Here is an 8,517-nt window from a genome sequence, read left to right on the forward strand (position 1 = left end):
CTAGTTCTCCTTTATCAAGTGATGAACTACAGCGATGGAAGCATTTTACCATCGACAATGGGTACCTACTCCACAAGGGGAGAGTTTGTGTACCGAAGGACAGAGACATTCGACGCCAAATTCTTTATGAATGTCATGATAGTCCAAGTGCAGGGCACCCAGGGATTAGAAAAACTTATGCTCTCGTATGACGACAGTTTTATTGGCCAGGTCTACATGGCTTTGTTCAAGCTTATGTCTTGCATTGCCAAAAATGTGAAGTTAATAAAGCAGAGTGCCTGAAAGCAAGAGGACTCTTACATCCTTTGGAGATTCCCAATGGAAAATGGGAAAGCATCTCTATGGATTTTATTGTAGGTTTACCAACCATTGTACGAGGTCATGACTTAGTATGGGTGGTCGTAGACAGGTTGACTAAACTATGTAAGTTTATTCCGACCAAATCAACGGTTAAGACACCAGAACTAGCCAAGTTATTTGTGGACAATCTATACAAATTGTATGGTTTGCCAAGTAACATTGTTAGTGACCGTGATCCCAAGTTTAACAGCCACTTTTGGAGAGCTGTATTTAAACGACTGGGTACACAACTAAACATCAGTACAACTGATCATCCAGAAACAGATGGTCAAACGGAACGGGTTAACCAAGTGCTAGAGGATATGCTAAGAGCATACGTCAGCAAAAAACAATCAGACTGGGAAGAATACTTACCTATTCTCGAGTTTGCCTACAACAGTGCTAAGCATGTCACAACAGGTTTTAGTCCTTTCATGTTCATGTACGGGTTTCGACCTAGGTCACCAGTTACGGTGGGGTTGGCAACCGAAAAACTCCAACAGGTTAAGGATTTTCTCCAAGACCACATGGATATGTTGAAACTTGCTCGTCAGAATGTCCGGCAAGCACAAGATCGGTATAAGAAGTACGCTGAGGAGAAACGTCGGCAAGTTACCTTCAAAGAAGGGGATGAAGTATTTTTACGTGTGCCAAAACAATCAAAAATTTTGAAAACTGGGCCGACACCTAAATTATCTCCCCGATAATGTGGGCCTTTCAAAATACTCAAGCGAGTAGGTGATCGTGCCTACAAATTATTACTACCTTCACGTTCTCGCATTCATTTGGTGTTTCATGTAAGCCGTTTACGTAAGCGGTTACATGGGGACGACAATGTCATTGACCAACAAGTTTTGGTTGATTTCATAAAACCTCCTACCCTACCGCATGAACCTAAACGTGTTCTTGATTATCATGAGTTGCGTACACGTCATCACGTACGTCAACAAGCCTTAATCAATTGGAAAGACCGACCTGAAGAAGGTGCCACTTGGGAAAACATTAGTGTTCTTAAGAAGAAGTTCTCCTCTTTTGTTTTCGAGGACGAAAACTCTTTTTAAGGGGGGAAGTAATGTCAGGACACTAGCAAGGCCAGACTAGACAAGGGCAGGGCCAGACTAGGCGGTGTGGACGGGGGAGTCCAACTAGGGCAAAGGGCCAGGGGCTTTGCTATATAATGGGTGGTTGGGTGGTGGACTCTCAGGCTCTAGCTTCCCTTGTCTTACTCTCTCTCTCTCTCTCTCTCTCTCTCTCTCTCTCTCTGTACGTCATCATGAGTCCTCACAGTGTTAATATTCTTTTGTAGACTACAAAAGTAGTATTAGATAACGGCCTTGGTATAAGGCCCCCTTACCTTTTACCAAGGGATTCAACGGTCGAACGACAAAGGGAGGGTTGGCAACTTGGCAAATGAGCGACTACGTCCACCCCCTCACCATTGTCATCCTACACCTTATGGTCCAAGGTCGTGCACACAAAGAGACGAAAAGAGAGAGGGGACATGCCTTCTCTACCGTGCTTACAAACACGAGAGAGAGAGAGAGAGAGAGAGAGAGAGAGAGAGAGAGAGAGAGAGAGAGAGAATGAAGGGGGGGGGGGGGGAGGCCTTGCCGCCATATGCAGACAAGTAGAAGAAGGTGGGGCACCTTTGCCCCACCGCCCATAGCGATAGAGAGTGAGAGTGCCTTATGGCTGCACGCAATGCTCCATTTGAGCAACCTCTAAGAATATTTAGTGTCATATTAACCGATATCTAATTCTTCTAAATGATTTTCTCATGTTAAACTAATCATTTAATATGGGAAAGTACCAGGGGAGAAAAAGCTAGAATATTGATTAAGCTGGCAGATCGGCCATAATACGGATCCAAAGGGGGGGGCCATATGCAAAAGAGCAATGTGCATCAATGGGCTTCAAAGACCCTAAGGTTCATCCCATTAAGACTTCCAAAATGCTAAGGTTCCAAAATTCATTGAAAAGTCCAATGGTCAAACCTTAGGAAAATTGGATGCCTTTGGAAGACCAAAAAGTCTTTGCAAATCCCTAGATGGGAGGGGGCGAGCCCTAAAGGTAGGGGAAGAGAGAGAAGAGGTGAGAGAACACTCAACACACACTCAAGGGTCCCTTTACACCGAGGGCATAGTGGACACATGTTAGCTCCCTAGCCCAATTGTCCCCAAAATATATTCAAATCCTATTGGATGGCCATACACCAATGAGAATTAGGCTAGAGTACTTTTAGTTTAATTCATTTAAAATCACTTGATAAAAGAACCAACAGAAATTCACCTCTCTAGAAGACTATTGGGCAGTCTTCCAAGGGGTCCAATGAGCATTCAACAGCCCAATGGCTTACCCGATTCCTATTGGCCAGAAGACTAAGGGGTCCAATGAGAGAATAATTGATTTATTTAATTACCTAAAGCTCTCACAAAAGGAGAAAGGGGGACACATGTCAGAAGGCTAGCCATTATGCTTCTAAATTCTTATTGGCTAAGCCTGGCATGAGCCAATGGGGTGCCAGCATGAGTAAAATGCAAGAGGGGTCGACTAAGAGAGAGGGGGGGCAGATTTTGGCAAGGCATTAACACACACACACATTCACACAATTTCATGTGTGAAGAAAAGAAGACTCTCTCTCCTTCTTAAGCTTTAATGGAAAGCTCATCATCTACTCCAAGCTTGTAAGAAGGGAGGCCTACACCAACAACTCTTGGCTTTGTGATGCAAATCCAACCAAGAGCCAAGCTCCAATGCATGCTCATCTCCTCTGCCATGCTAATTACTAAGCTATGCTAAGCTTTTATGAGTGATTATGTGAGGAAATATACTTCTTTCTCGTAAGAATGCTCCTTCTTCCTGTCAATCTACTCTCATACCGTGCTAGCTCTCACCATCTTTGAAGGTGTGTGAGGTCTTGGATTTGAGACCGTGAGGGAATTGATGTTGTGTTTTATAAATGTGTGCATGGTGCTTGAAGCTTCCATCTTCATTGCACCAACAAGTTATTGAAGGAACATAAAGTATTGTATTGTAAAATGTCTCCCTTGATGGGGGAAACCTATAATACAAAGCCTTTGGAGGGGGGGGGGGGGGGGGGGGGGGGGGGGGGGGGGGGGGGGGGCGCTCCATGAAAATCCGGTCCTCAACTGTTGTCAATAGCTTAATTTCTCTCTCTTTTGAAGTATTGTTCATGCCTATCTAACTAGGTGTTATGCTTTTTGTTGATGTCTCTCCATCCAAGCACTCTTGCTATGCTCATTAGGAATCTATTCTAATGAAAAGCTCACTATGTTTATGCTATTTTCCGCTACACACAAGTTACTAGGCCATTAAATGTCACATTGGTATCAAATCACAAGGTTTCTCTTTTCTTGCTCAAGAAGGGAGGTCCTCAAGCTAGCTATAAGTGGTTGGTATTATTAATTGCAATTGAGTAAGTAGAATAGGGATTTTTCAGCCTTGCAGTGTGCCTGCTTCGTGCAGATATATAACGGGGCATCGAGAGCTATGGTCTTAATAGTGGAGTCCTACGGGGCTTGCCTACAGCTTAACCACTAATGAACTATTAGAAGCTTGACAGGAGCAGGCACTGTTTTGGTGTTGAAAGACCCTCTCTTCTATTCCTTGAAATTAATGATATTCGAGCCACAGGTACAGGAGCTTGAGTGCTTTTCTAAAGGGGTAAAGAGGAGTAGCAACTAGGGCTTGAAGTGCCAAAGTACACCTAAAAGTTGTTAGAATGGCTGACAATAGTAAAGAGAGTGAAATTAATGTTGATAGCTTTGATTTTGCTAATGAGCAGGCTACTAATGATGCCCCTATGCTTGCTAACTACCTTGTTTCTAGGCTTCAACAAGCCATGGACAATCCATCCCTCCAAAGTGAAGTGCAACGGTAGCTACCTGCTCATAGGATTCTCCAAATTCCCCATCATGAAGAGAAAGTACCTAGGAAGCCTCCTTGTGAGACTTGGCCTCTCTCCGATTCGGGAAGAAGAAGAGGATCCGTACGAAGGGCTCAAAAATCTACTACTTGAAGACGCATCTCCTTCTCAAAGGAGAACTCAAGAGCCCCCACCGAAAGAGCGAGAAAGAAGTGAGTCTCCTTCCACCTTGGCGGAGACGGCTCCACGAAGACGGCGGGCAAAACGCTCTCCATCACCCCCTAAACGGAGAAGACCATCGCACACTTCTCCACACCATAAATCAAAGAGGAATGACAGAAAACAAGAGAAGAAAAAGGCGAGAAAGAGGTCACCCTCTTCTCCATCTTCTTCCTCTTATGAAGAAATTGATGGTGCAGACAAGGAGGAACAAGGCAAGAAAAAAGTGAGAAAGAGGTCATCCTCTTCTCCATCTTCCTCAAATTCTTCATCCTCTAAAGAAAGTAATGGTGCAACTTTTGAACCACCAAAAAGAAGAGGCCATAAGAAATCCTATGCCGTGTGGAAGAGGTCGTCCAAGCTCAAGAAGTTCAAAGAGGGAGGAAAGAACATCTCTTTCCTTAACTACAATGGCACCTTTGGTGCTACGGACAAAGTCTTGGCCTTCATCAAACAATTCGATGCGGCGTCTGGGGATGAGGGCTTCACGGAGTCCTCTAAGCTACGCCATGTAGCTATGCATTTTAAAAAGTCTACCAGGCAATGGTGGTCTAGCCTACGGGCAAACGGTGAAGCTCCACGAACATGAAAAGCTTTAAGAGCTTCCATCATAAAGCAGTTTTTGGCTACCGATGCCAAAGACAAAGTACTCATTGAATGGCAAACCTTGAAGCTCTCTCCCTACGAATCTATTCACAAATATGTAGACAAGTTTTGGGACTTACATCTCAAAGCCACTGTCTTCAAAAAGATGGATTTTAGAGAGCAAAAACAACAATTTTGTGTGGGTCTGACTAAAGATATGGCAGAGCATGTCAACTCCCAAAGGCCATGCACCATATCTGCGGTCATACACCATACTATGTTGGCTTTATGAATCCATTTCCAACAAGGGGCTAAGAAAAAAGCCTACGGAGAACAAGGACCGTAACAATGAGCCTAAGGGGAAGGACAATGTCCAAAAGTCTCCTAAAGGCAACGCCAACAACAACAAAGCTAAGGAGAAGGGAGTTTATAAAGGCAAAAATAAACTCTCTCTTGAAGATCTTAAGCGTTATCGTAAAGATAACCGTTGTTTCAAGTGCGGGGAGCAAGGGCATGCCTATCGTGCTTGCCCCCACAAGAATACACAAAACGAGCGTCCTAGAGCTACCTTGGTCGAAATCCAAGAAGAGGAAGCTTACCACAAAGGATCTCCTCTATGCCATGCTTGGGGAAAGGTAAGAGAACATGATGCTTTTATTCTCTTTGACCCTGGTTCTACTCATAATTTCATATCCATAGACAAAAGAAATATGAATATTCACAAGGAATTAGAGTTATCCAATTTTCTCAGGGAATTTCAAGATGTCTTTATTGACGACATCCCTTGTGAACTACCTCCTAAATGAGGCAATGATGACCATGCAATTGAACTTTTCCCAGGAAGTTCATTGTCTAATAAACCTCCCTATAGAGTTTCTCAAGATCAACAAGAGGAGATTATGCAACAAGTGCATGAGTTAGTTGAGAAGGGCATGGTTATGCCTAGCTCATCTCCATTTTTCTCACCCATATTATTAGTGCAAAAGAAAGACGACACATATCGTATGTGTGTAGATTATAGAGCACTAAATAGGATCACTATCAAAAATAGGTTTCCCGTTTCACGGGTAGAAGACCTATTTGATAAGCTACAAGGGTCGACCTACTTCAATAGAATTCACCTAAAAAGTGGTTGCCATCAAATAAGAATAGTTGATCAAGACATTGTAAAGACCGCATTTCGAACTACGTATGGTCTTTACAAATACATTGTCATGCCTTTTAGCTTGACCAATGCACCAGCCACATTTAACCGCTTGATGGAGAAGCTATTCAGGCCTCACCGAACCTTTACTGGAGTGTTCTTTGATGACATTATCATCTACTCTAATTCATTAGACGAACCTCCAGGTAATATTTCAAGTCTTATGAGAGAATAAACTTTATATTAACCGAAAGAAAAGTGAGTTTTTCTTACAAGAGATTCAATATTTAGGTCACATTATCTCTCAAGATGGCATCCAAATGGATCCATCAAAGCTAGAGGTAATACAAGGATGGCCTAATCCAAGGAATCTTCATGAACTAAGAAGCTTTATAGGTATGTGCACATACTATAGACGCTTCATAGAAAAGTTCTCACAAATCGCGGGACCATTACATGACCTAACCAAGAAAAACATTACGTATACATGGTCTGCCAAGGAGAATAATGCTTTTGAAAAGCTTAAAGAAAATCTTATCTCTCAACCTGTGCTTACACTTACGGATCTCTCAAAGCCATTTGAGGTCCAATGTGACGCTCGTGGTGATTGCCTTGGAGCTATTTTTCTCCAAGAAGGGCATGCCATAGCCTACGAAAGTTGAAGGCTCAACCCTGTTGAGCAAGCTCTAGGCATATATGAAAAGGAACTCCTTGCAGTTCTACATGCGTTAGACTTGTGGAAACACTATTTATTGGGGACTTCTTTCATTCTGCCGGACGGATCACCAAAGCCTTAAGTACTTCATGACGCAGACCAAGCTCTCCAACAAACAAATGAGGTGGGCAAATTTCATTTTCATATTGCTCACATTGCGGGCAAGCATAATCAAGTAGCCGATGCACTCTCAAGACGGCCGAGAGTGAATGTGGTTTCCATAGCAACTCACAATAATCTATCTTCTATGATAGATGAGTATGCTATTGATCCCGATTTTAGAGATGTGATTTGAGCCCTTGCATTAGGGAAGAAAGAGGAACCATTTACTTTACAAGATGGTTATCTTGTCTATGGCAATAGACTATGCGTTACTAACTCACTACGTGAGAAAGTAATGTATGAATCTCATGCTCCTCCTTATGCGGGGCATATAGAGGAATTCAATCTACTTTAAAGGGGATTGAAACATATTTCTATTGACCTGCCATGAAAGCAAACATACAAGAGTATGTTTCTAAATGTGTGGTATGCCAAAATACGAAGTTTGATAGAGGGAAGCAACCTGGATTGCTTCAACCTTTGCCAATTACTAATTCACCATGGGAGAGCATATCCATGATTGATTTTATCTTTGGATTTCCCAAGTCTATCCATGGCAATACAAGAATATGGACAATAGTAGACAGGTTCAGCAAACAAGCTCATTTTATACCTGTCAAAAAGTCTATCAAAGCCGATCAAATGGCAACCCTCTTCATATCACAAATCTTCAAGTGCCATGGCTTACCGATGTCCATAGTGTCGGATAGAGATCCTAAAATGACCAGTAATTTCTGGAAGGGTCTCTTTGAGAATTTAGGAACAATGCTAGATTTCTCTTCGGCCTATCACCCACAAATGGATGGCCAAAGTGAAATAGCTAACCTAACAATTCTTGATCTACTAAAAGCCTATGTAACGGAAGGAGATCAAAGGTCCCAATGGGAGAAGTACTTACCCTTAGTGGAGTATGCCTACAATAATATTGTACATACCTGCACGAAAAAAACACCTTTCGAGGTAATTTAGAGAAAATCCAAAAGTCCCCTGCTACTTAAGGTACACGGGAAGATCTTCGCTGTAGATGAGTATAGCCAAGACCTATAAGAATCTTTCCAAAAGATTAAGGATGCTATCTCTATCTCACAGCAAAGGCAAAAGGTTGTTGCTGATAAGCACAGAAGAGCCCAAGCCTTTAAAGAAATGATTGGGTCTTGCTTAAATTTCCCAAGGCTCGATTAAGGCACACGATCGGCAAGAATCCTACGGGACACCAAAAGTACTATGCTACGTTAGCAAAAAGGTACCATGATCCCTTCCAGATTCTTAGACCAATCAATGACATGGCCTATCAACTCAAGTTGCCAATCATTGGCTCATACATAAAGCTTTCCATGTGAACCTACTAAAGCCTTACAAAGGAGAGCCACCTCAAGAACCAGCTATTGAATCAAAGACCCACCGGAGATTGAGGACCAAGAAGAGGTGCTGCAACCCAAAATCCATTCTCCGACATGAAGACAAGGTATTGAAAAGCGGTAAGATTATCCGACGGTATCTTATTAAGTTTAAGAACTATCCATCTGT

This window comes from Adiantum capillus-veneris, chromosome 22, assembly GCF_014529385.1.
Source record: "Adiantum capillus-veneris isolate H3 chromosome 22, ASM1452938v2, whole genome shotgun sequence".
NCBI classification, from domain to species: domain Eukaryota; kingdom Viridiplantae; phylum Streptophyta; class Polypodiopsida; order Polypodiales; family Pteridaceae; genus Adiantum; species Adiantum capillus-veneris.